At 45.9% G+C, this 26,479-nt stretch overlaps 1 protein-coding gene and 1 long non-coding RNA gene across 5 annotated transcripts in view; both read right to left on the reverse strand.

Annotated features, from left to right (window-relative positions):
* ERG (ETS transcription factor ERG) overlaps positions 1 to 16,096 on the reverse strand; it is a 133,792-nt gene extending 117,696 nt beyond the window's left edge. For 2 of the 4 annotated variants that reach the window (XM_085081512.1, XM_085081263.1), the window contains exon 1: positions 15,977 to 16,096. The gene's annotated coding sequence lies outside the window, so the exon portion shown is untranslated. Of the gene's footprint in view, positions 1 to 15,097; positions 15,388 to 15,976 lie in introns of those variants that run through there. The other 2 variants (XM_085081347.1, XM_085081584.1) reach the window with 1 other exon arrangement.
* A 2,300-nt stretch (positions 16,097 to 18,396) lies between these two features.
* Positions 18,397 to 21,981, reverse strand: LOC146444070 (uncharacterized). Its single transcript, XR_014856481.1, has 3 exons — positions 21,864 to 21,981; positions 20,188 to 20,316; positions 18,397 to 19,471 (listed from the first exon to the last, which is right to left on the reverse strand). It is a non-coding gene; the product is annotated as an uncharacterized LOC146444070 (long non-coding RNA).
* Between the last annotated feature and the right edge of the window lie 4,498 nt (positions 21,982 to 26,479).

Here is a 26,479-nt window from a genome sequence, read left to right on the forward strand (position 1 = left end):
AAAAAAAAAAAAACACAGAAACCCCCCAACATTTGAGCTACTAAAAGGTAGAAAATAGCCAGAGAGAATTATGACCAAATGCCAGATATTAAAAAGTTCTCCACATGTGGCACAGAAAGAAACAGCCAATTCTCTGCAATTGTCTGCTTAACAGGTTGAGCCTCTCTCCAACTGGTAGCAATCAGGCAGGACACTAGAGCGGGCAGGAAATCTAAAATTAGGTTTTACTACCTATAATGGAGGATTTATGGGATAATTTAATTGGCAGTCTTGGGACTGAAACCCATGGTGGGGGAACAAAAACATCTTTCTGGATATACTCTCTGAACCCTTCCTGTAGTGGGCTGAACAATAAAAGTACTGGGGAAATAACCTAGAGATGTAATATCCCCTTTCTAGTGCAAAGTAAGTGGTGCATGACAATGTTTGTGGGTGTTTGGGGCTCAGCAGAGATAGAAGGAAGTCATGCATTGATGCAAACTGATTTTTTTTTTCTTCTTTTTAGGAGATCTGAATTGCTTCTTGTAGGGAGATGTGCCTGTAAGGACACGAGGGATGATGAAGAGCCCCAGATAAACGGCAGGCTGGAAGTCAAGGCTGTAAGAGCAGGAAAGCACAACCCCAACACTTTATGGCCTGTGGCAGATTGAACCCAGCCCTGTCCTCACCACCCCATGTCATCCACAGGGTCTGCTGACACACTTGGGCTTCCCTGTGACCCTTCTGTGCTGACACAGACCTTTTAAAGCCAGATCTCAGGGAAGTCAGCAGCACTTTCCTGCCCTGCCCTGCTCACCAGGAGAGCTTGGAAAGGGTTAACATCCACTCTGTGCAGTGAACAAGGGGTTACAGGATCCCCTGCTCCATCCTCAGGGGGTTCCACCCGTGTCAGCACTTGCTACTGATGCCTTTTCCTGGCTTATTGCATTCATTAGGTGGGCTTGGGGGGGGTCAGAGAGAGGAGCAGGGACACATCCCACTGTCACCCAGCGAGGGGGATGCGCTCCCATGTGCTGCTGGAAGGTGATTCCAGGTCATTTTACTGTAAATTCCTCAAAAACATGGATGCCCACCTCCAAAACTGGGGTGCAGGGAACAGATTTATATTAGTATGAGAGAGCAACAGCCCTACCAATCCCATACAGAGCCGATCTCCTAACACTGCAATGCCACCACCAAATCCGCTTACAAATTCACAATCCCCTGCTGAGATTCCTTCTTAGTTTTTATTTTTTCCTTTTGGCCAATCCAATAGTTTAAGAATAGCTGTCATTCATCTCTACTCCCAAGTACCAGAACCAAGGCCTACCCATTCCAAAGTCTTCCTGTAAGAAAAGACCTTCCACTTCAGACCTTTGTGAAGACATTATGGCATTTGACAAACTCCTTCATCTTTAAAACACATGCACAGTCATCTTCTATTCCGTGGTGACAAGCTTTGAGAGGATGACAGAGGAATATGCTTAGTGTTATTACCTCTGGCTTACCACTGGCAGTGCCAAAAGGAAATGTAAACAATCAAGTCAGTGTAACAATCCTTGATTATTATTCTTAGAACAGCCCTGACATCAAGTTGTAAGCTATCGTAAATTAAAAAATGCATTCCCATTTATTTCAGAAAGCAACACACAGGAAAAGGTTGAAGAAATTTCAAGGCTGTCTCAAGAAGTTCTCTCTCAGCACATTTCAAACTTGATTGGTGTGACATGGAAAAGCCCCAGAAACAAAGGAAAATTAACTCATTTCAAAAATCACCTTTTGGAAGAGCTCTGCTGATAGCCTCTAAGTCTGCAGTGAAACCAGTCGGGCAATTTGGAAACCAACCTATTGAAAAGGCTACAACATCTCCAAACAAAAAGGTATTTAACTAAATCAAAGTGTGGCAGTTTCAAGATTGGGCTCAGGTTTTTTCCCCTCTCCCAACTTTTGAACATCAACCATCCTTTATTTCTTATTTTTTATACAGTTCCCTAATCTTTTTTCCTGGTAATGCGAATAAGAAAAGTGCCATTGCCATCAACAGGGAAAAGTTTTTAGTTTTCAAGCCACTTATGCTCCCCCACTAAAAGGACCACCACACCCCCTGACAAAGACCTACAAGTCATTGCTATCTCTAGGATGCTGTTGAAATGTCAAATCAGGATCTTTTCATGATAGCGAAAAGTGTCCTTTTTGATAGATCAATTTTCTTTCTATTTCAAATTATATTTGACCTTTACTTTATATTTGAAATGTTTCTTCCACTAACTTCCCTTTTTTATTTTTTTCCCTGGCTTACATTTTCTTCCTTTGGGGATAACATAATTACATTGACATAAAGAAGAAAACCTTTGTGTCTTAAATATTGCCTCTCTGTTGCCTGAACTTAAAATATGTGAAAAGTTTATAGACCTTGACAGATTCAGGGTGTGGTACAACACACTCTCCTTCATGCAGCGCAGCCTCCATCTGCGAGTAAGTTGCCTTTTCATGGAAATACTATTCAGAGAGCATTTCCATAAAAATTCACCCTGGCACCGCTCTGTTTCTCTTGTCATTCGCCCAGCTGTGTTCCTGCCTTGATTGAGTTCTCATTTTGAATAAGGCACAGCAGTCATTTTCATGGCGGGAGCTGGGCGAACTTTCCGTCTTTACGTAAGAGCAAACCCTGTGGTCGATGCAGCAAGGCTGCAGGAAGCATCAGCAAAACCCAGGGCAGCTGGATTTATAACCAGAGATAGTCTGAGAAAACACTCCAACCTCTGCCTGCCCTTGTTTTTGGTTTCTTACTAGAAACTTACTTTCTCGTTGAGTCCCACACTTTGCTTTTTTGGGAGGAAACACCAGGTTTTCTTGGGGGTTGGAACAAGATGATCTTTAAGGACCCTTCCAACCCAACCCATATTCTATTATTCAGTGATTCTCAAAGGTTTGAATCAGTCCTGGCTGAGGTTTCAACACACTGAGCAGCAGACAGGGCCCAGAGGAAGAAGAGGTGCAGAAGAAGGGGAAGGAGGCATCCTGAAAGAAAAGATCATTTGGCCCAGATGGATGAGTTAATAAACAAGGTCACACCACTGCTGCTGCCACTGCTCCTCAGCCACCGAGTCCCAGCAGTGTCCTGAGTCACCAAGTGCTTCCCAGACCCAACACCTTTTATTTCCTCCACCAGCAGGCCCATCTGGGACTGAAATTTCACCATTTCCCTAAAATTTTCCTACTCCTGCAGCAGGAAACAATGAGGCCACTGCAGGAAGGATCCCAGGATGGCTTCAAGCACCTGCTGAGCCCTGTGCCACTACCTGAAAAACGCAAATTCAGCTTTCCCCCTGCAGATGGGGATCCCAAAGGCAGGCTGGAAGGCAGAGGGTGCTCCTCCATTGTCCCACTACGGCATCAAGTCAAGGACACCCAACGCTGGTGTTCACACATCAGCACACCACCCTGTGTTCAAAAGGCGTTTTGAGCATGCTTCCCAAACACAAATCCTAAATTATTATTTTAAATTACGGGGTTTGTATTTTTTCTGAAGTGTTTGCCCTGTGCTGAGGCTGAAAATGGACAGTCTGCGGTCTCTTTTACGAAGCTGTTTTTATCCTCTCAGAACCAAAGTGGTAAACCACTAATGGCATGAGCATTTTTCTCATTATCAGTTACAATGTTAATGACTCTTATTTAAGCAAGCAGTATTTTAAAACCTTTTAGCCTTGCTTGTTCACTTATTAGACCTCAGACTGTTTATTGTGTCTTCTCTTCAGAAAGTTCTTTTATGATGTTAAAGGGAGGAGGCCATTTCAAGACCAGGCAGCAATTTGCATCAGTAAACACTTCAAGGAACATGTTGCTCCAGTGTCTTAAAACTGACTCATTTTCAAAATCCCTTGCCTGAAGGATCAGTGCACTCTGGTGCTCAGGTCTAACTGTAAATAGCTAAATGTTCTAATAAAACTGGGGTCTAGCACGCTGAAGCAAAGGCAGGTTTTAACCCTAGTGTAACTATCCAGCTCCACTTTGTAGCCTTGTGCAAAATACTCTGCACACTCTTAGAAAACTGACAAAGTTTTTCAAATTTGTTTGCCCTAACTGTCCATCTCCAGAAATCCAGAGCCACCCACACAGACCAGCATAGGCCATAAATGTTGTTTTCACAAAAGGAGCATAAGGAACTTTTGTTGGCTTCTCCTTTTTTTCAAGCCCCATCGCAACAGTGACACAGAGAAAAACAAAGGCATCACAGCTACCAAACGGCACTCATGGAGAAGAGTTCAGGGTTGGAATGGGCAAGTTTAAGAAGGGTAGAAAGCCAAGCACAAAGGCTCCAGCACCAGTAAAATCAGAGCACATTCATAAAACAACAGCCCAACGTTTGGAAAAGTATGAACAAAGTGGTTGCCAAAGGGTTGCTGTCATCTCCAGGAAAAGCAAGCATGCCACAGATATTTCCTGCGCACGCTGATCCTGGGGGAACAGTAAAAGTGGGTTATTACACAGACCTACTCTCAGTGTTCTCACTTTCATAATACACACGGGTGTTTCCTCACTGCATCCATTCTTGCTCGAAGCCATTGGTGGGCAGCATACCTAACTCAGCTTTTGTTTAAGTTCTTATGTTCTTCCCAGGTAATTGGCCCTACGGGACTTTAATCTAAATGGAGTGTGTCTTTGTAGGGACCTCGCAGAGGTATTTCTAATGTTTAATGGTCTCCTGAATTACTACTTTCCTCCCACTGTGAAGGAAATGGGCTCACCGCCGTCCGCTTCCCCGTAGCATTCATTACCACTGGAAACACGGATGTGGAAACAGCATCCCTCAGCCCATCCCATGCATCAAAGGCACACGGAAGGAGAGGCGAATATTCATCCTCCTTGAGAGAAAAGGACTTGCTCCACGTGGATGTGACCAAGCAAAGGTTCCCCTCACGTGCAGTTAGTCATGATTCACCCATGTGGGCTCACTCCAGGAGGGTGAGGGAACTGGATCCCTGGCTCAGGGCGAGTTGCTGACACGGGCACGTACCTGGCAGAGGTGTGGGAATGGGGATCTGGCTCTGTGGGGTTATTTGTTGCCTGTCTTGAGCAGCCCTTTCTCAGAGCAGGTTCTAATGTCTTCCAGAACACCAGCAGCCCTCACACCATATGTGGAGTAACAGCACTGTGGAGTAAGTGGTTGATGAGTTATTCTCACAGCCTGCTGCCCTTAGGAGCTGGTACCCATCTCAGTGCCTGCCAGCAGCACAGGGGACAAGCAGCTCTCCACTGCTGTCAATGCCTAACTGAAAATCTTTGCAATTATAGCACTACAACAGTAACATTTAGTGCATCTAGAAGCCAAATTCGTCATTCATTCCCTCTGACCCTGGACTGGATCAGGAGTTGTGTGTCCAGCAGGAGCAAGGCAGGGAGTGTCCCTCTGTGCTGGGCACTGAGAGGCTCCTGCAGGGCTGTGTCCAGTTCTGGTCCTGCAGGAGAGACCTGGAGGGGCTGCAGAGTGTCCAGGGCAGGAACAGAGCTGGGAAGGGGCTGGAAAACTGCTGAGGGAGCTGGGAAAGAGCTGAGCCTGGAGCAAAGGAGGCTCAGGGGAACCTTGTGGCTCTGCACAGCTGCTGCCAGGAGGGGACAGCCAGGGGGTCAGGCTGTGCTCCAGGGAACAGGGACAGCAGGAGAGGGAACAGTCTCAGGCTGGGCCAGGGGAGGCTCAGCTTGGCCAGCAGCAGGAATTTCTGCATGGAAAGGGTGCTCAGGCCTTGGCAGGAGCTGCCCAGGGAGGTTTGCAGTCCCCATCCCTGCAGGTGTCCCAGGAAGGCCTGGCTGTGGCACTCAGTGCTCTGGGCTGGGGACAAGGTGGCCATTGGGCACAGCTTGCATTCCATGGGCTGGGAGGGACTTTCCAACCTTAATGCTTCTGTGTTGCTGTAACACAAAAAACTTCTAAATCAGCTGTACTCGAACACTAGAGTTTAAATTAGAGTTTAAATTTTCCCTTCAGACAACACAAGTGGGACTGAGAAGGAAAGATTATCCCCAGGGCCATTCAGTGCCAGGATAGTGACAACCCTGGCTGTCCCACAAGCCTGCTGGGCTTTCCCTCCCTTTTTCTGCCTGTTGAAATCACCTGACTTGCTTCAAGAGAAGGAGACAATATTAGAGGTGATGTGCTTTGGCTGTAAATGTCATCATATCCAAAACACCTTTCAAATTTAAAGCATTAAAAATAGGATTCCCCAGCAACAGGAAGCTACTGGGTCCAGTGAGGAATTAAAACAGGAGACCTTGAGAGCAAATCTTCACTGACTCCTGCCTGCCAAGGGACTGGGAGGAGGCCAGAGATGGAGCAGGAGGGAGTTGTGAGATCTGCAGGCGTATGACCCATGTCTCCTCCTCTGTGAAAGATGAGCCCACACAGAGAAAGTGGAAATTCTCTGAGCTCATACAAGGGAAATTTTATCAAGAGAAAAAGCAGCGGCTGTTTCCTGTGAGAAAAAGATGGTGCCTTTAAATGCTGTTGTGACTGGGGGAAATTAAGGCTTTTGGAAATCAGCAGTGAGAACATTTCCAGGGCTTTCCAGCCCCAGCAGAAACATGATGAAAAAACACTTAAGCTGAAGAGCTCTGTCCCCTTGAAAGCCAGCAGAGAAGCTTCAGCCACTTCAGCAAGGTCAAGATTTCATCCACTGAACAGAAATTCAGTTTTCAAACTCTTTCACGGGTTATTCTGGAACAAAGGAGGAAGAGGAATTTATGGGTTGGTGGTTTTTTTCCATGCAAAACCAACTGAAAGTGGTAAATATGCTAAAACAGGCTTCTTGCTTTTCTTTTCGAGAGAGCAATGCTCCAAAGGAGAACAACAGGACTGTCAAACACCCAGAAGCACATGTGGTGTGCTTACACCACGGGTTTTGAGTTTCCATGCACCAGCCAGGCTCCAGCCTCTCACCAAACCATTAAAAACGATAAAGAGACGTGAAGAGTTCAAAAATTCACTATCACCTACTTAGCCGCGAGTGACTTTTTGTGAAATGATTTGCCTTGCTAATCCTTTCCATGGAATGCAGATGAGAGTGGATAGGGATTGGGATCTGGCTGGAGTGGGAAGAACCCAGCTCCATCAGCCTCCCCAGGAGCTGGAGAGGCCCTGGGCTCAGCAGTGCGGGGAAAACTCACCCCTCATGTGAGTGACAACCACGGCGGGGCTCTGGTTGCCAGCGATGATTTGTTTCCTCACAGGTCCATAAACACGGATTACGTCAGCGTGGTTTCAGGCTGGTTTTTAGCTGAGGCCACTCAGCCCAAGAGGAACCAGAGGCAGTGGTCAAACGGAGCCTCAGTGCCCCAGACTGATCCCAACCTGCTCCTGCAGGGATACGAGGATGCCAGAAACCGGCGCGGAGCGCTGGCCAGAATTCATCCGACCATAACAGGCAGGAACGAGGAATCACGCTTTTCCTCTGCAAATGGTAAAACTATCCAAGCCCAAATCCCCTCTCCACGAATTTCAAATGCCTTCTTTCTGCTCTTCCTGGTGTTAAACACATGTTACATTTGCCTTACAAGACGTGCACACAGTTTGTCCGGTTCCGAAGCTGGGGCTGGAGCACAGCAAACGTCCTCAGTCTCACTGCCGTTCCTGCTTTCCAAGAGAAGTGCCAGAGAAAGGATTCTATTTTTGTGAGAGTTTAAAGGGCACGGTCAGAAAAGTGACTATGTAAAAATGGCACCTTTTCATCCAGCAGATCTGTTCCCAGTGAGTATTCTGAGTCATGTCTGCTTACTTTAGTGACCAAAATAGATTTTTAGTACTTCTCACTCCTCTCTAGCCCTGTGGAACCAACACAGCAAGGAGGGAGTTGTATAAATCCTATCCTGGACCAAAACCTGTCGGGATAAGCCTGAGGGGCAGAAGGGAGGGCTGGATGTGCCCCTGTGGGTGGCAGAGGGGGCAGTGCCCCACCCCAGTGGTTCTCCTGTCCCATGCCACAAATGCCACATCACACAGGGAGGTGTTAACCCAGAGAAGAGTGGAGGACAGCTCAGATTCCTTTCTCCTTGGCTCCTGCATCCTTCAACAACCCAGTCCTGACCCCCTGCCCATGTTCCTGCTCTGCAGACCACAGACCGAGCTCCCTGGGCTCACATTTGGTTACAACTCTGTCTCCTGTAAACTGTCATGGAAATCACAAGCAAATAACAAACACAGAGCTCGCCTCTCCTTCCCCATGGCTCACGCAGAGCTGCTTTGCAGGTCTGGCTGCAGCTCTGGGGCTCAGCTGTGCTCCTTGCAGGGACCACTGTCATGTCAAGACACCCATCAGGGGCCAAAGACTGCGTAAATCTCCTCGCCTGTCCAAAACAAGCTTTCCATAGTTGGGCTTCGAGAGATTTAAACAAAGTATACACCCAGGGCTGTCATCTATACAGTTGGACCAGTCTAGAAAAACCCACCTTCAATGGTTATTACTATTTCCTTCATGAGCAGAACAGAATCCTAATAGAAAGGCAATAGTTAATCCATTTTTATCTTACTCTGAAGCTGAAAGAAATGATGGCTAATGTTTTCTTACTCAATTTTTCAATGAAGTTAAGAGAGCAGTGCAGAAAGCATAAAAGGGTTTTTTGTTGCTATTTCTAATGTTCCCATTTCTAAATAAAAAGGAAGCTCGACAGTAAAAATTAATATGTTATGCAGTAGGTCATAACTTAAAAATTGAAATAATGAATAAGCAATAATAATAATTTCCAGTCAGACTGTAAAGCATTCGCCTGGTGTCTCTGCTGTATTTTACTCACATTTTTTTTGCTTCAGTCTCCCTAAGATCAGCATCTGGGGGGCCTGGACTGGTCTCTGGATGCAGAATTCAGGGCACTCCATGCCAGCCACGTAAAAGCCACAATACCCAGTCCTGCAATCCCAATTCCTACCCGAGCTGAAGGACCATCAACTGCATCTTCAGTGCCTTTCCCAAACAAGCAGCACTGCCTCGGACTGGCAAGACTAACCTGTCCTCTGGCCAGGCTGGGAATTTACAAACTGCTGTCAGCCAGACCCTTGAGTTTTGGATGGCCACAGCGAGCTGAGGTGAATCCTACCCTCCTAAAGCCATTTTCCAGTCTCATCACTTAGAAATGACTTTTCTGCACAGCAGAAGGAAGAAGCCAGGTTCAGATTTCTTCAAGCTCTTCATTTCGAGAGGGTGATGAATTGCTCTGCTGAAATGAAGCCTTGGTGGTGCCTACAAGGAAGGTGCCCACGGTGGTGTCAGGATGTTGACACACATATTGGTGACAGATGATTTGGCTTGCAGGAGATACAGAGACTGCTACAGACTGTTTGCTATAAATACATAAAAATACCACAGAACTTATAAATGTAGCAAAGGAATGAAGGGCACCAGCTCAGCTTCACATTCTGAGCAAATGTAATGAAATTCAAGGAAAGGCACAAGATATCCACCAGAACCAAACTGGATCTTAATTTGATATTAAATTATCTTATCTTAACATGATATTAAAACCTTTTTTTTTTCTTTTCCAAACCTGCCTTTAATGCAAACTTTTGCACAAGCCTGTGCAAAAAAACCCTTCTATAAGTCTTTGAAGAGCCAACTACAATCAGAACAATCAAGGGAACAGCAAGAGCAGTTCTTTGGAGAAATGATGGAGAACTTTTCCCATGTCTGCTTTGCAAGTCCTGCAAATCAGCTGCTTTTCCAAGCAGATTTTTCAGTCTAGTCTCTGTGCATGTTGCAATGCAACATCTTTATATTACTTTAGTAGTTAATCCTTTGTGTATAATTTGTGAACCCTACAGAGAGCAGTCCATTTTACAAACAGAATTTTAAACCACCAGGTTTAAATTTATTGCAGGGTTTATTCAGAACTGACAAAGCCTCCTTAGAAAATGGGATTTTGTTAAGAAGCCTTTCCTTCTGCACAACTACAAGACTTCCTTCTGTATAAAACCCTTTTTTACTTACACAGAAAAATATAAACCATAACAGAAATGCAGTTTGTCTAAAGTGAACCGTTTAATTGCCATATTTCATTTTTTTTCCCTGAGAAAGAGATATACCATGCAATTTTCTAAATCCCTAATTTTTACATACACATCTAATTGCACTGAAACAAATCACACAGTGACTGCATGCACCATAACTACTGAGCATCAAAAATAAGTGACTTGTTGAAAGGGTGTTTTTCAGTCAAATCAGGTCAAATATACCACGTACATCCATATTGAGAAGGGTTTTTTTTCAGTCAAATCAGGTCAAATACACCATGTATATCCATACTAAAGAAGCTACAAATAAAGTAATCCACTCGATGTGAAAGTTATGAATGTAGGAAGCCTACATTGCCATAAAAATTAGAAGACATCAATCAGATTTCACAAAACGTTTTCTTGTAAGTTGCTCGCAGGGCAGCAAAAGCTGCTCCTCCTAGAACCAGAAAAATGAAATTACCTGAACAGCTGATAGATCCATGCATGTTTTAACAGCATAATAGCAGCACAATAAAAAAAGAAAACAGACCTTTACCGAGCACTTGTAGCAGACAGCAAAAAGCAGGAGGAGAAGATGCTAATTCAGCGGGCAATGCATTTGGGATGACGAGAGGTCGGCAGAGAAACCTTCCCCTGACCCAATCCCACCTGCACAGGCTCTCCAGGGCTGCCTCTGCCCCAGCCAGGGCTGTGACCTGCTCTGCTCTCATTAGGGCAGGAGCTGAGTGTTGGCCACAGGCAGCATTCCCAGACTCCGCAGCCCCCAACGCCTTGGCGCTGTCCCGACCAGCCCAGCACCCCAAATTGCTCTCCCGCCGCAGCCTCTGCGAGCTCAATCAGGGCTTTCCTCCCGCTGCCATTCCTTTGCGAGGTGAAAAGAAAACAAGGCTGTTTCATTACGGACCTCCAGGAGGAAGCTCAGAACTTGGGTGTCTGAGCGGAGCTGATTGAAACCACATTTTTAGGTGGTATTTGCTGAACTCGCCTCGCGCGGAGCCGCCGTGCTCATCATCCCCTATGAGCCAGCCTTGCTCTCCCTAATCAGCAGCTAATTAGGTGTGTGGGGTTCCCAGCTACAGATAAATTCAGAAACACGGCTGAAGTCAGGATTTGCTTGCACCTGGAAGGGGCAGCAGCTTTGGAATATCCTACAAGGCTGACAAGTGCCCAAGCACAAGGAGCAGCAGGAGCACGGCATCTTTCCGAAAGCTGGAAGCAACTCTACTGCCAAGACACTTTAATGAGCACCTGAGTGTTGTATCATGCATTAAATATTAAAACGAATCAACACAGAAGGCCTCAAAGCAAAACCAAACCCCCACCTGTGCACAGCAGCCACTCCCCAGCCCTTTGTGGTCACCCAGAGTTGTGTGGCTACAGCTCGAGGCCCTTGGGTTTAAACCACCTCCTATCAAAGCTGGTTGTATCTCCAGCTAAAATGAAAACACATGTTTATTGTTTTCTCTTTGGGCAGGCGATTAATATTTATGTGATGCGTTATCAAACAAAAATAACTATGTATTTTGTTCCTGGAATAATGGTTTTTTTCTTACTGGAATGAAGCTGTGCCAAGGAGGGATTGCAGCTGATGCAAGCAGCGTGCAAGAACAATCCACTGACCATGGCAGCTTTCTGAATTAAAAAGGGGCATTTCTGAATGGGGGTAAGGTGAGGAAAATAAATGCTGTGGTGGAATCTCACACTCCACACACGGGAAAGTGGCACCCAAGGCAGCAGGAGACACTCCTGCCACAGCACTGCAGGAAAAGCAGGCGTTTTGCAAATCCATTCATGCTTATTTTAGATCAAGTATTATTTTTGCTCTCAAACATAAAAAATACCTCACTGCACACGTTTGACTTTTGATAAATCGCCCATTAATGAGGACGTGCACTGTGTCCACAGCAGAATACACTCAGGGTTTCATTGTGAAATTACTGCTTCTTGAATTCAATTAAGCCCTCCAGATTATACACAGACCACTAAATATAAATAAGAGAGGTTAAAATGCAGTTTAAATATAACAGATATGGCCACAACTCCATATTTAGATACACCCTTTAATTTTTTCCTATTGCCTGCTTTTTACTTACATTTAAATTTAGCAAAGTAATTTTAGCCTGCCAGTTTTCTACCTACACTACTTAACTACGCTGTGAAGGAAATATATTCGATTTTCTCCACTTGTACCACTATCTTCCAAAATACCAAAGTGATACAAATTTTTTTGACTCAATCCTTCAACCAAAAAGACAAAATGCTCGATTTTCCTGGGAAACCTGCGTGTCAAAAAGGGCATGGCCGGAACCTCTCGGGGAAGTAAAAAATATTCCAGCAGCTGTGAGAGTGGCCACTTGTGGGTATAATGAAAACCAGCGTGGTGTTATCACACAAAAGGTAATTCTTCCAACCCAAGACAAACAACATTATAATTCAGGCTGAAAATATCTTTGCCCCGTATGAACTTTTTTTATTTTTATTTTTTTTTTAAGAAAAGCATTTGAAACCAACTGTATAGGAAAAATGCCATACAAAGCATAGGCTAATCCCTGGCATCCCTTCCCAGCTGGACAGAAAAGCAGTGGGCAGCTTTAGGCACTCAGGGCTAAGCCTGCCCCGCTGACCTCAGCTGATATGGATCAGACCCAAAGGGCCCTTTCCAGCCTCACCCCCTGTCAACAACTTCCACCTCGAGTTCAGGACACAGATTTCCACAGAGCTGCTCACATGATTGAAAGAAGTACAGTTTGCCCCTACAGCTGCCTTTTCCTGAAAAAAAAAAAATACAACTATTCACTTAAAGAAAATGGCAAGCTTCCTGATAGTGGAACAAACCCCCAACGCAATGGATATTCAAGAGAAAGGGTTTGTTTCGACCCAAATATTTGAAATTATTTTGTTGTTACCTGCTTGTAACTCCTGGAGCACTTAGTAATGCAGAGGGAAGGGAAGGAAATGTAACATGTAATGTTTTGGGGCTACCAGATGCCATCAGCACCGCAAAAGCTTCTCATGTGTTTTTTGATCCTCACTGGAGGAGGAACTGCTGCGTGCAGGGATCACAGTGAAGCCATCAAAATCAAACACTCTGCAGAGGGAGAGCAGTGCCATGAGCCTCACGCTGTGATAGCAAAGCACTGGGGGTTTGGAGAAAGCGCAGTGGGAAAGGATTTGCCTCATCAGCAGCCAGGTATTCAGCTCACGGGGTGTTGTTCAAACCAACGGGACTGCCACAGCCTTCCCAGGGTTTTCTGTTTGTTTACACAGCTCCGTGCATGCACAGAAAATAAACTTCCCACAGCAGAGCAGGTAGCAAAGACACTTTCACACAGCGGGGTCGTAGGGAGAATTGTCATTTGAACACTGACAGCAGTGGCATCCAACCCGATGTTCCAGACAGAAAAGGACCAACAAATGAGCATCCTTGTGATGAGAGACACAACTCCCAAGTTGAAACAATCTGGGGTTTAGGCTCATGGCTCCCATCATTGTGAGTCCTCAATGGACTCGACCAGATTTCTTTAGTGCCTCACAAAGAGCTCAAATTCACTTAAAAGAAGGAGAGAGAAGCCACACGGGCACTACTGCTTAAACACCATCAGAATACACATTTATATGCTTAATATATATGCCTATTAGAATCTATCTTTAAGAACCAAATGCTACAGAAACGACAATCCAAATGGAGCAACACCTTAGGAGCACAAAGTCCGACTAATCACACCTAGGACTTACCCTGACAGATCATTTATAAAATTCCTGTAACATGTAACTCTATCCAGTACTATAGGATTTGTTTAACTTTGGGACTAAATTGTGGGAGGTGGGGACAGATGCTGTTCAAAGCGCTAAACCCTGAAATGTTTTTGGAGGTGGTGATTTTTTTCTTGCAGTTTTTCAAAGAATTTGCCATTGTTTGCCCACATATGCATGTGAAAGAGAAAATAAGAACTGATGTTGCTATTCCGGTGTACCATATCTTTGTTTTTATAAATGCCCTTTAAGAAATAGATAAGACAACACAAAAATATATTTGTCCCATATGAGGGATGGCTTGGTTTATTTTTGCCTTTATTTAGTTACTTTTAATTGGGAAGCTATCATACAATCTATTTCTCTTCCTTGATTTTCCTATCAGTTCAGGTGTGGCTGAAATCACATACCTGATATATGTATCCTGATGAAAGTTTATATTTCATACCCTAGTGAAAAGCTGTCTTTGTCTGCTTCACTTGTTTCCGAGAAACCAGGGAAGTGCTCAAAGGGTTAAACCAAAGGAATGTGACATTTCTCCATGTGCAGTTCATAGACCTATCCCGGTTTTCCTAATGGACTCAAAATTACATGGGCAGAATGGGGCAGAATGTAATTCCCAAACTCTTACTTCAGAACAGAGTTAACTCACAGAACGACACTTAGAATACAAATTAAAAACTTCATTAAAGAGCGAGGCATTTCCTTGCACCGTGGGCTCTTAGCAAAGGCAGCAATGAATGGAAGTTTATGTTAGCCAGAACTTGCAACTGCAGCTTTTGTAAATACAATTACGTGCGCTCCAAACTGCTCAGCAGTCATCTGGTCACCAAAACAGAGCCCTGCATATCCCTCACTCTGAAAAGTACCAAAACCAATTCCCACTCCCCCCAGCGACGCAGGTAATTGAAGGTTTTTCCTACATGCAAGAGCTGGCCAGCTTTTGAAAGCCCATAGAGCTGTTCGTTAATTGAATGATGAATTGTTGAAAGAATTACAAAGGCACCAACGCTGCTATTACGATCCAGGAGGGGAAAAGTGATGGCGAGGGGGACCGCGATATCATTCCTGCCCGAAAAGCCAGCGGCCGGCCCGAAGCCAGTTTTAAAACTTAAAGAAACCCGGCAGGGTTCGCGCAGAGGATGCTCGGCTGCGGCTGCCGAGCCCTCGGGGCTGCCACGCTCCAGCCGCCGCCGGGACAGCCGGACGGTCCCCGTGCCGCCCTCGGGGCCAGCGAGCCCCGGCCGGTGTCTGTGCCCGGCTGGCCACTCGCCCGAGCGGTCACTCGCCCGGCCGCTCCCTCGCCCAACTCCCCGCCGCTGCCGCCCCGACGGCCGGCGCTCCGCTCGCCGAAGGGAAAGCACTTACCGGGCTGGGCTGGGGTCGGTCCGGGCTCCTGGGGAGGGGAAGGGACGGGACGGGCCGGGGGAAGGCAGCGGCCGCCAGCGGCGGGAGCTCGGGAGGGACTGAGTTAGCGGGCGAGGGGACGGCGGCGTTGCCGACTGCGGTGAGTCACTTCAGTCGGGACGGGCTTAGCCCATCGCGCTGGCCCCCGGCTTCGGGCGCCTCTTCCTCTCTCCAATCGCCGAGCGCGGCCGCCGCCGCCGCTCCCGGCGCTGCCCGGCTCCCCCGCCGCCGTCGGGGCGGCTCCGCGCCCGGGGCGCTCCGGGACCCCGCGGCACCCCCCGGGACCCCCGGCACCCCCGCCCCCGGGCCCGCGTCCTTCCCCGGCCGCTCGGGGGGGCGGGAGGGGCCGGGCGGAGCTGGAGGTGAGCGGGAGCCGCGGGGGGAGGACGCGGAGCTCGGCGGGGCGCAGCCCGGCCCGGCCCGGCCCGGCCCGGCCCGCTTCGCCCTCGGTAACCGCGCGGGGAACAAGAGCGCGTCTGAGGGGCAGAGAACAAGCGCGCGGTTGTGGCGGGGAACCGACGGGAATGCCAGCCTGGCCCCCAAACCAGGTGGTGAGGAGGGCAGCGGGATGAATAGCGGGATGCTCGGGGATCAAACGGGAGCGGGGCGAAGGGGGCAGGGGAGGCTGCTCCGGGCGGAGCTGCAGCCCAATCTCCCAGGGGTGCAGGGGCACTGAGGGGGATCCACCCCGGCGATGCCATCGCCACTCACCTCGCACACGCTGCCCGCGGGGAAACCCGGGCGAGAAGCGGGCGGTGCGCCCCGTCCTGTCCCTGTCCGGTCCTGTCCCTGTCCCCGTCCCTGTCCCTGTCCCCGTCCCGACCCTCCGGGGCTCCTTACCGGGGCTCCGCAGGTCCCTCCGCCGCCTCGCCCCGACCTTCCCCGGGCACGCCTCGGCCCCAGCCGGGCATCGCCCGCCAGCGCTCAGCGCCCGGCACCGCCGTCCGGGGCACAAAACCCTTCGTTAAAAATAATAATTAAAAAAAAAATTAAAAAATAATAATTAAAAGCGTCTCGGTTTTTAAAGCAGAGCTACATAATGTATTAATTGGTTGCTATTAGCATGCAGTTTTATTGAGCGTAGCGCACAGAAGTCTGATTGTAAGCGAGGAGTGTTTTCAATGAAAGTGGAGTTATTTTAGCTGCAGACATGTTTACATTTCTGTGGTTTAGTCTATAACTTTCTCTTTTTCTTGCTTCAGAATTCTGCTCCATGAAGCAAAGCCCTTAGCTCCCAGACATTCCAAAAAGTCTGCCAAAATAATAGGGGGAAAAAAAAAAAGGGAGAAGGAATAAAAAAAACACACACAGAGACCCCCAAGTCTGGGTCAGGCTCAGGGCTGGGTATGGGCAGAGCGACTATACCCCCTCCTCACTCTCCCTCTCCAGTTAAAAAGCCTTCAGGGCTCCATTTCCTGTTTTTAAGGAAAAAATAAAGCGGGTCTAGGACTGATTTTAGACACTGCCTAGACCAGGGCTGGTGGGTGCCGAAGACCTTTAACTCTCTCGATGCCAAAGGGTACCTGATAATGCACATCCAGGCAGCCACACACCTCCTTCCCTCCCTCCCTCAGAGGAGCTCCAGCAGAAAGACGGGCTTTTTACCCCTCTGTGTGTTTTTTGGGGTGACTAAGAACCCAAAGGTCCCAAGAAACCACCCAGTGCTGGAATGAGCAGAGTGAAGAGATAAAATACCCCAAAAGTGGGACCGTGTGCCATTTCATCACCCACCTACGGAGATCTGGTGAGCCCGTGGGGTCCCTTCTCAGAGTTGGGGACAGTGCTGTCACCCACCCCACCTTCCCCGCAGCCTCCCCTGCCGTGGATGGGCAGCATCACTCGTGTGGCCCTCAGCGAGTGGGCGTGAAAACAACTCGAGCTTCTGGACGTTTAATCCGCAGCTCAGGAAAATCAAAACGGAGCAGCTCGGCTAAAATTAGGAACACGCCGTAGTGAATGAAGCAAGAAAGTGGTGGACGCCTCCCCACAGAATACCAAGTCAAATTTTCCACTCCAAGGCTTGGGTAGGGTGTGATAGGAATAGAAACAGGAGTGATCAGAATAAAGCACCCCTGTAATGAAGGGTTCTGTCTCCAGGACGCTGGGGAAGGGACAAGGAGAGGTGGCAGGACAGAGGATGCTGCCGCAGTGCCAGGAGCCAGGCAGGACACCCTGTCCCAGTGCTGCCCTGCACAATCTGCCCTGGGAGGGAAAAATCTTGAATCTGCAAGCAGCAATGCAAAGCCTCAGGTGTGTCAGGGGAGGAAAATTCACAGTGGTGTTTCTTGGCCCTCAACATTTGCCTCCCAACCCCATCCAAAGCATTTTTATGTGTGTGTGTCCCCTCCCCAGACTTTTTATTTTTACATGCCAGATGACTCCTGTATATTTGGACCTCTCGCTTTTGAAGAAGCCAGAAAGCATTATGATTTCCCAGTGCTTAAAAAAGAAAAGAAAACACCTTTCCCCCAAGATGTTTTATATTAATTTAAGTATCGGTTCCTGGTTCATGTCAGCCCCTTTCACAATGAAATGTCCTGCGTGGGCTGTCACACCTGCTAAATATAATCCTCTCGTTCTTTTGATATTCTGCAAAGGGCCTTTAAAGGTTCACATCCTCCAGTCTGGAGGTTTAATTGCTTCATCTCGGATTTTTAAGAAGCCTTATAAATTTCTGATTTTAGTGGATTTCAAAGGAGCAGGGGGAGGGATGGGATAGGGATGTGATGGCGATGCTGAGAGCACTGCAGGTCTTGTAAATGCTCTGACCCTCCAGCCCGTCCCACAGCTTCTGCTCTTTGGGGCAGACAACTTGAGCTGGTTTTATGAGTTACCAATGAGTTAAATATGAAAATAGTAGCCTATTTCACTATGGTAAATGCTCACCAGGGAGGAAATCACAGATTCAGTTTTATAGAAGGTAATGGAGTGAGATTACCCACACTAATGTACTTAACTCTTCAGAGAACATAAATCCAGCAGGAGACAGCCCCAAAACCAGTTGATCCCCAAAACAAACTGCAGCCAGCAGCAGTTTCATCCTTACGAGGTGGCACCAGGTTTGCCCAGTAGAGCTGTGGTTAGAAACCCCTGGTCGAGAGCAGTGTGGTGGTTACAGACTCCAACAAGGGTGTTCCTGGGGCCATCAAATGCCTGGCAGGATGGGAACAGGAGGGCAGGCAGGCTGGGGGGGTCCTGCAAGCCCAATCTTTGTGCTCTGCACACAGCAGCTCTCAGTAACACAATGACCACAGATCCTGTGAAAGTGTGATACATAATTCCTGTTAATTCAGATAAAACAGCAGAGAGAGAGACACTGAGTGTGCTGACAGCTTCGTGCTGCACCCAGAGGTGGGTGCAGGAACAGTACCCCTGGCAGGATCCCCAAAATCCTGTGTTTTCCTGCAGGAGATGCAGCAAAGCGAGTGGGGATCATGTCCAGCTCTCAGTGAGCCCAGCTGGCAGCATCTCCTGCATTTAATCATTTCATACCAAAAAATCTTCTGATCTTTCAAGCCCTACCTGTGTGGCTAAAATACTCAGCCAATGTTTCTGCAGAAAGCAAGTAGTGGGAACATGAGGTAGGAAAGGGATGCAGGGCCAGCCAGGAGGGAGGTGGAGCATCCCTTGCTGTGCCACCTTCCTGCCACCAGCCCAGCTCCCGTGGCCCTGCAGTTCTTTGCTCACAGCCAGTTGCTCTGTCACAGCAGTGGTCCCCAGAGCTGGCCCTGGTGTCCTGTGCAGGGACAAGATCCACCCTGAAGGCTCCTTCCTGCAGTTTTGTCTCATGAGGAAGATTTCAGTGCAGATGGATGGTGGGTCTTCAAGCACTGCCTTTTGCTCAGGAGTGTCATGTGGAGAGAAAAAAAGTAATCACATCATTTGCCATTTCCTTAAACACAGCTTTTAAAATACAAGTTTGAAACAAACGATAAAAATTAGCGAATTGTCACATCTGGATCTAGAAAAAATCCCATAACCAGCTCTTTTGCCATATTTCTTTCAGAGCAGTGGGCCTATGAAAATCTACTTAGCATGTGGCACAGCCTTGGATAAATTGGATTCTTAATGGGGAGAACTGAGGACTGAACCACTTAAAGGATGCAAAACTTGCTGTGCTTTTAGGCTGCTGCTGTGTTCACCACTAAACCATGTCCCCAAGTGCCACATCCACGTGTTTTTTGCAGATTTCCATGGACAGTGATTCCACCACTTGCCTGGACAGCACGTTCCAGTGCTTGACCACCCTTCCAGTGAAGGAATTTTTCCTAGCATCAGCCAAGGCATCCTATGGTGCAACTTGAGGCTGTTTCCTCTTGTCCTGTCACTTGTCACCTGGGGGAAAAGACCAACCCCCAGCTGGCTACAACCTTTCAGGTGGTTGTAGAGAGCACTGTGGTCCTCCCTGAGCCTCCTTTTCCCCAGGTTCAACAGCCAATTCATTCAAAAATCTGAAGAAAGTAGGATAATAATGAAAATTTCATTGTATTAATCATCATCTTCATCATCAATGAAATGGGATATTTGAATGATATTTATTTCTTTTGATATGAAACAACATGAGTAGAGCAGAGAGTATTTTATTTTTTTCCCCACTGGCAAAATGCAATTCCAGCACCTGATTTTCTCATTAGAACCAGAAAGGATTAACATTTTACCTATCAAAATACCATTTAGGATGAACGAGTCAGGCAACAAAAAGGAGACACCTTTATAAATATTACCTCTCACAGGTGTGGGTGACATTCACTAATAAAGGTTCCCTTATGTAAAAATGACATTTAATTCAGGAGAGATAGGCAGATATATAGACAAATCCTGTTGCCTGGATATGAACAGGCAACTCTTTTTCAAGGAGCAGAAATTATGGCTTTTTGCAGCTCTCATGGATTTGTTTTAGTCACAGTCTGGACACCAATATAATTTTGGCAATCTCTGAGAAGACTCTGATATCTCTCCTATGAAAGAACCACTTCAAAATAGGGAAGGAAAGATAATTTCTATTTAAAAGCTCTAAAGCGGGAAAAGAAAGGATTTGATTTGGAATTTACCTGTAAGTATCTGGTTAGATAATGTGTCTGGATGAAGGGGATATTGATCACCAGGACATTCAGCACCAGTGAGTAGTCAGGAGTGCAGTGTCAATTTCAAACAACTCACACTCCTTCCCAAGCAATGGGCTAAAAGGAAAGTGAGATAATTTGTTTATTTTCATTTTTAGTTTTGTTTTCTTTCTGCTTATACTGATAGCTGAGTTCAAAAAACAATATGTTGGCAGGGAAGGTCCAGGGAACACTTGAAATTCCCATGAATTGCAGCAGGGTTTTTATGAGGCAACAATTAACGAGGAGAAAAAAATTTAAAAATGCCAAAGGTCTGATCAGAGTTATTTGGAAAGTTGGGATGCTTGCCTGAATCCCTTGTAAATATCTTGAATCTCCAAAATGAGGCAAAACTGTTAGATTTTTTCCCTGTATTTTGGCAGCTCAGTCCCAAAAGAGACAAAGCTGAGTATCAGTCTAAAAGCAAATAGGAATAATGGTGAAATAAACTCTCAGTGCAAATTTCCATGACCAGAACTGAACTTCTCACTCATTCTCAGTTTGGGCTGGGGGGCAAAATTTGTGCTTTTTACCTATTTTAACCAAAACATTTCCCTTCCTCTCCCCAGAAGGGCAATTCTCTATGTCACTGCTGGGATTCAAGGAACAACTCACCCAGTAAATCAATAGGGAAAGGCTGAGTGGAGCATCTTTGTAAGAACTGCAAAATTCTCCAACCACGTGGCGAAAATTAAAAATTAGAAAGCTAAAGGTTGAAGCATTTTCAGAAAAACCCCCAAAAACAACCAAAAAAAAAAAAAAAAACCCCAAAAAAACCCTCCAAACAGGGTAGGCGGGAAAATGTCATTATTTTTAAAATATTTACTGGTGAACAATTCAACCAGTATATAGAAATGAGCTGTGTCAGAATGGGGGTTTAAATATAAAAAACTGCTTTTTTATATTTTAAAAACTGAATAATGGGTGAAGACAAGCCTGCCCAAAATTAACATGCTTACACTTCAATAGAAAGCAATTAATAAGGGCAAATACATAAAGTTACTTGCTCTTTATTAACTTGTATCTTTACATTTTTGCATTCTCTTGGATTACTTGGAGTATGGTGATCTCTGAGGAGGCCATAGCTCAATGTAAATGTAATCCAATGGAGAATTAATATCCAGATAAGCAACATTTTTATGGGTTTTAAACTTGTGAACCATAATCTCTCTCTTCTTTACATTAGTCTGCTTCTCTGCTTTCTGCATTTGCCATGGTACCAGGAAAAAAACTTAAATTTTGCCTTCAGGTCCATGGAATTGGTGTTGTTCACACACAAATGCCTGTAAATCCAGCTTTGTTAGCAGACCTACATACACACATAGCTCTAAGAAAGGTGATATTTCTCTATATTAATAATTTTTCAGCTATTCCCATACATAATCACACCATTTTATCTTTGATTTGGCTAACTCAGCACAAGTTTTCCACAGCATTTCTTCATTGTCTGCATCATGCAACAGAGAAATGCCTGAAATTACAGCCAGAGGCAGACAAACAGCCTCCCCCAGAACCTGCAACTCCAAAAAACTCAGCCCTACACGAATGGGAGAAATCTGATTTTCCACTCTACACCCTCCAATGCAGTCACAGACACACAAACACACGCTTGTTCTCACACCTACCTCGTGGCAGCACTGCAAACAAGTCACAGAGATGCCCAGAAAATGCCATTTCTGTGTGAGCAGGCAGGGCAGAGCTCTGCTGGGCTCTGCAGGTGGCTCAGCAGTTCCCTCTCTGCCGGCTGGGCAGGAAGGGCGAGGCTGCTGCAGAAGGTGACTCAGCTGGGGATGTGACAGTGAATCACCCTCTGGATGAGCCACCCCTGCTCCCAGCTGCTGGAGCAACACCCCAGAGGCGAGGGGGGGAGCTCTGCAGGGGCAGCAGGTGATGGGAGGGGACAGAGGTGACATGGCAGAGCTCCTCAGACAGCGCCTGGAGGTGGCACATGTCCTGTGTGTCCCAAATCTGTTTTAAGGCTTGGATGTGGCACTCAGTGCTCTGGGCTGGGTGACAAGGTGGGGATTGCTCACAGGTTGGACTGAAGATCTTGGAGGTTCTCTCCAACCTTAATCATTCTCTGTTTGACATTTCTTTCAGAGATGATGAAAAATGAAGATGTTTCATTCAGGACAGCTGTTTGGACTGAAGTCTATTTGTTCTGTTACAGATAAAAAAATTACATTATGAACCCCAGTGTTTTTTGACTTCAACTCTCAGAAAACGTTGTATTATCCAAAGGGACATGCTGCCCTAGATTTTGTATCTGAGCCCTTGAACTAACAGGAAAACACTGAAAAACACTTGTAGGTAAAGACATGACGAGGCTCACGTGCACCACTTATTGCTAAAAGCAAAGTATTCAAAAGCCTGTCTCACCCTGAAATCTGCTTCAGACACCGAGGTTTAGAGCAAAATAAAATCATAATATCACAGAAAGGTTTTTGTTGGAAGAGACCTTAAAGATCATCCCGTTCCACCCCAGCCATGGCAGGGACACCTTCCACTGTCCCAGGCTGCTCCAAGCCCCAATGTCCAACCTGGCCTTGGACACTGCCAGGGATCCAGGGGCAGCCACAGCTTCTCTGGGCACCCTGGGCCAGAGCCTCCCCACTCTCCTAGGAAAGAATTTCTTTGTGTATCTAACCTAAATTTCCTCTTTCAGTTTGAACCTATTAATCCTTGTCCTGTCACTCCAATTCCTGATGAATTGTCCCTTTCTGGATTCCATGTAACCCCTGGGAATACTGGAAGTTGCTCTGAGGTCTCCACACAACCTTCTCTTCTCCAGGCTGAACATTCCCAACTCTCCCATCCTGTCTCCATAGGAGCAGATGAAGGATGATGGATTCCCAGGGCCATCATGGTTTTGCAGGAAGGCTGAAGAAAGACTTTGAGGTCATCTTGCTCACATATGTTTGGTGACACTCTTGAGCAGGATGACGATCAGGACAAGGCTCTCTACATTCTTGAAAATGCCAAGAGGAATGTCTAGAAAAGGGCAACAGGTGGTGCTAAGACAGTGACACAGAATGACTGTAAGAAATCTTTGCTGCCATTCAGCAGAATAGATTATGATAATTGGTCCCATCTGGCTTAAGGATTTAGGAAATCAATACAGTCTTGGATGGACACTCTGTAAAAAAGCTGTTACCGACGATGTGAAGCTTGCAAACGCTCACCTTAGCCCCTGTGTCAAAATTCTGACCTGATTTACAGCTCAGAAAATCCCTGTTTTAGTGAAATGAGTCTTTGCCATTAGGCTGGACCTGATGATCTCAGAGGTCTTTTCCAGCCTAGTTGATAGTGTGATTCTGTGAAACAGAAGGATGAAAACCACTTCCTGTGATCAGTTCAGATACCAGAACAAGAGAATATTTGTTATTATCTTACTTAAATGTAAAAAAGTCATTTTAATTTTGCTTTAAATGTAATTACTGATGTTTCACAATCTTGAAGAGAAGGTTGGGTGAGGCTCTGAGCAGCCTGGTCTAGAGGAAGGGGAATAGTTCCCCATGGCAGGGGAATTGGAATGAGATGATATTTAAAGTCCCTTCCAACCCAAACCATTCTGTGATTCAATGACCAAATTGGACACTGTCTCCCATCATCATTTGAAATTTCACAGAAAGCTCCATTTTGATCTGGCAGCTTTTTGGTTTAGTTTCCCATTTTCAAATATGAGAAAATATTTGCACAGTTCTTTCAACCATTTCGAGCATTTCAGAGTTTACCATAATGAAAAATTGGGCCGATGTATTGAAAAGTTTGCTCAAGTAGGTGGATGTTTTTTTAATGGAAAGAACAGTTGGTTTTGCAGAAGCATGGGAATTTTTAGCAAGCACTGCATGCTTCCCTTCAGAAAGGAGTGAAAGTGTTCCTGTTTTTCCAACCAATCTGCCATTTGCACAGAACAGGCAGAAGGGCATGTTCTCAATGGGACAATAGCCATTTTCTGGAGAGCAAAAGGGAAACACAAAATGTGGTGTTAGAACAGGATAGATGAAAAGGTAAGATTAAAAAAAAAAAAAAATTAGGGGAAATTCGCACAACTCTGTTTCTGGGCTAAAACAAGAGCTTTTTCTGTTGAAATAGCCACTGCAGTGTGTGCAAACTGCAGCAAATCCCAGGACAAGGTGGCGGAATTGCAAGCCAGGGAAAGCCTTGCTTTTTTTGCTTATATTGCACAAAAGCATCTTTCTGTGGAAACGAGCCCTCTCTGATCTTTTTCATTTTCTTGACACAGAAATAAAACAACTTAAGAGTCAAATAAAAAGCTGGGAACAGAATAAGCAGTCTGAAACTATATCACACCAGATAAAATTCCCTGGAATTATCTGCGAATTCATTGAAACTGTATTTTATGTTTTGCTTCAAGACAACTGCTTTGTTGAGGAGGTAATGTATAGATTAAGACAGTCCACTTAAACTCCAAAGTTCCCTCAGAGAGTTCTTTCTGGTATAAATCTGCTATCCTTTAACTTGGATTATAAACAAACTACATGATATGCACCTGGTTCTGGCAGGGGCTCTATTATTTCGCTCCCAAAAGCAGCTTTATAAAGAGAGCACACTGCATTTCAACAGCAATATAAATAATGTTGCAGTTGGGGATCTCTCGCGCCGCTTTCATTTTTCTTTCTTCCCTTTTCATCTGAACTGAACCACACCTCTCTAAAAATACTCACTTTCTTAATGAAAACCATATTTTTGGGCATTTTTTTTTTCCCCCAGCGTGTGCATGACCTGTTGAAATGCCTGCACAATCTTTAATGTCAGATTCAGACGACACATGTCTTATGAAAAAGTCTGGGACTCAGCTCTCGGCGGGGCCTCCCAGATCTGTCCCACGTCTTTATGAGAAAGAGGGACAAAACCTTCTGGTTTTGGCATTTTATATTGGAGTCTGCTTTAAGCTAGGCAAGAGAGAAAAAAAAAAAAGGGAAGAAAAAAAAAATAGCAACGTAGAGTCTAGACAGAAGAGATTGGGTTGAAATCTGGAAGCTATTCAGTGAGGCTACGGCACATGGCAGCTTGACTGCAGAAAGAGATCACATTACGCTGCCTAATTACACATGAAAAATGTACACATCACTTTTCTTAAATGCTTGGAAAAATAGATGTTCAGATGGCAACTGCGAGCCAGTAACTCAGCCAGTCACACATAGTTGGAACGCCTCACAAATGGCATTTCTAAAGCCTGCATTTTTTAATTTTGTCTTTTTTTTTTACAATATAATTTGTGTGTGTGTGTGTGTTCATAAAACAACTTCTAAAAAAGGCTTTCTATATTTAGCAGGCTGCTGTGCTGCAGGAGCATGAAAGGTGAAAATCCAGCTTGTAAGCAGGAGGAACGAGGGCCTAATCCTGCCTCCTCATGAGCCAATTCAGCCAGGTTTCCTTGGAAGTTTGGGTTGATCCACAGATCACCTGCCTGACTCCACTTACCTGTTTGCTGGGAGCAAACAGTGTGGGGTTTAGACCTCCAGAGGGAATAAATACCCCATGGGAGCAAAGACAAGCCTGAGAATTTGCAGCACCTATGGCCCTGAGGTTGAGTGGTTGTATCCTGCCTAGGAAAATTTTAAAAGAGAAGTTTCCCTGTTCACATGGACAAAAAGGGGGGGAAATAATCTCGTTTATTGTGTTGTTTGAGCATGAAGCTCTGCCATCATCACCTCCTCCTGACCTCATGGCTCAGGGCTGATGGGTCCTTTCCTGCCATGCTCCTGCCAGTGATGGGTTAACAGAATCCAGAGATAAGTTTGATGGAGTTATGCTTTTGTTTCCATCTGTTTGAATGACATCTGCTCTTCTTTTTAGCTTAAACACAAATGCTCAAAGACGGGACACAAACAAGGGTTGGACAACATGACCTCCAGAGGTCCCTTCAGCCCTAGGTGTTCTGTGATTCTGTAATTCTGTGATTCTGTGGTTCTGTGATTTTTGTGATTCTGTGACTGCTCCAAGGGAGAAAATTTTCCAAGCTGCTTCCGAAGATTTGCCATTTCAATCCTGCCATGCTAACGAGACCCACGGAAATGGATTTTCAGGTGGAAATGTTGCTGTGCCCATTTGCCTCCCAGACTTTTGTTTTCCTAGAAGACTCCTCAGAGCAAACTCCTCCAACAGCAGAAGAGCCCAGTCCTGCCCTCAGTGCCAGTCTGGGTGAGCAAAGAATAAAAAAACAATCCCCAAAGCCCATTCTGGTAGCCAGGATCTCCATGTGACTACTCCCTCA

This window comes from Lichenostomus cassidix, chromosome 1 (genome assembly GCF_008360975.1).
Source record: "Lichenostomus cassidix isolate B80296 chromosome 1, HeHo_3.0, whole genome shotgun sequence".
Lineage (NCBI taxonomy): Eukaryota > Metazoa > Chordata > Aves > Passeriformes > Meliphagidae > Lichenostomus > Lichenostomus cassidix.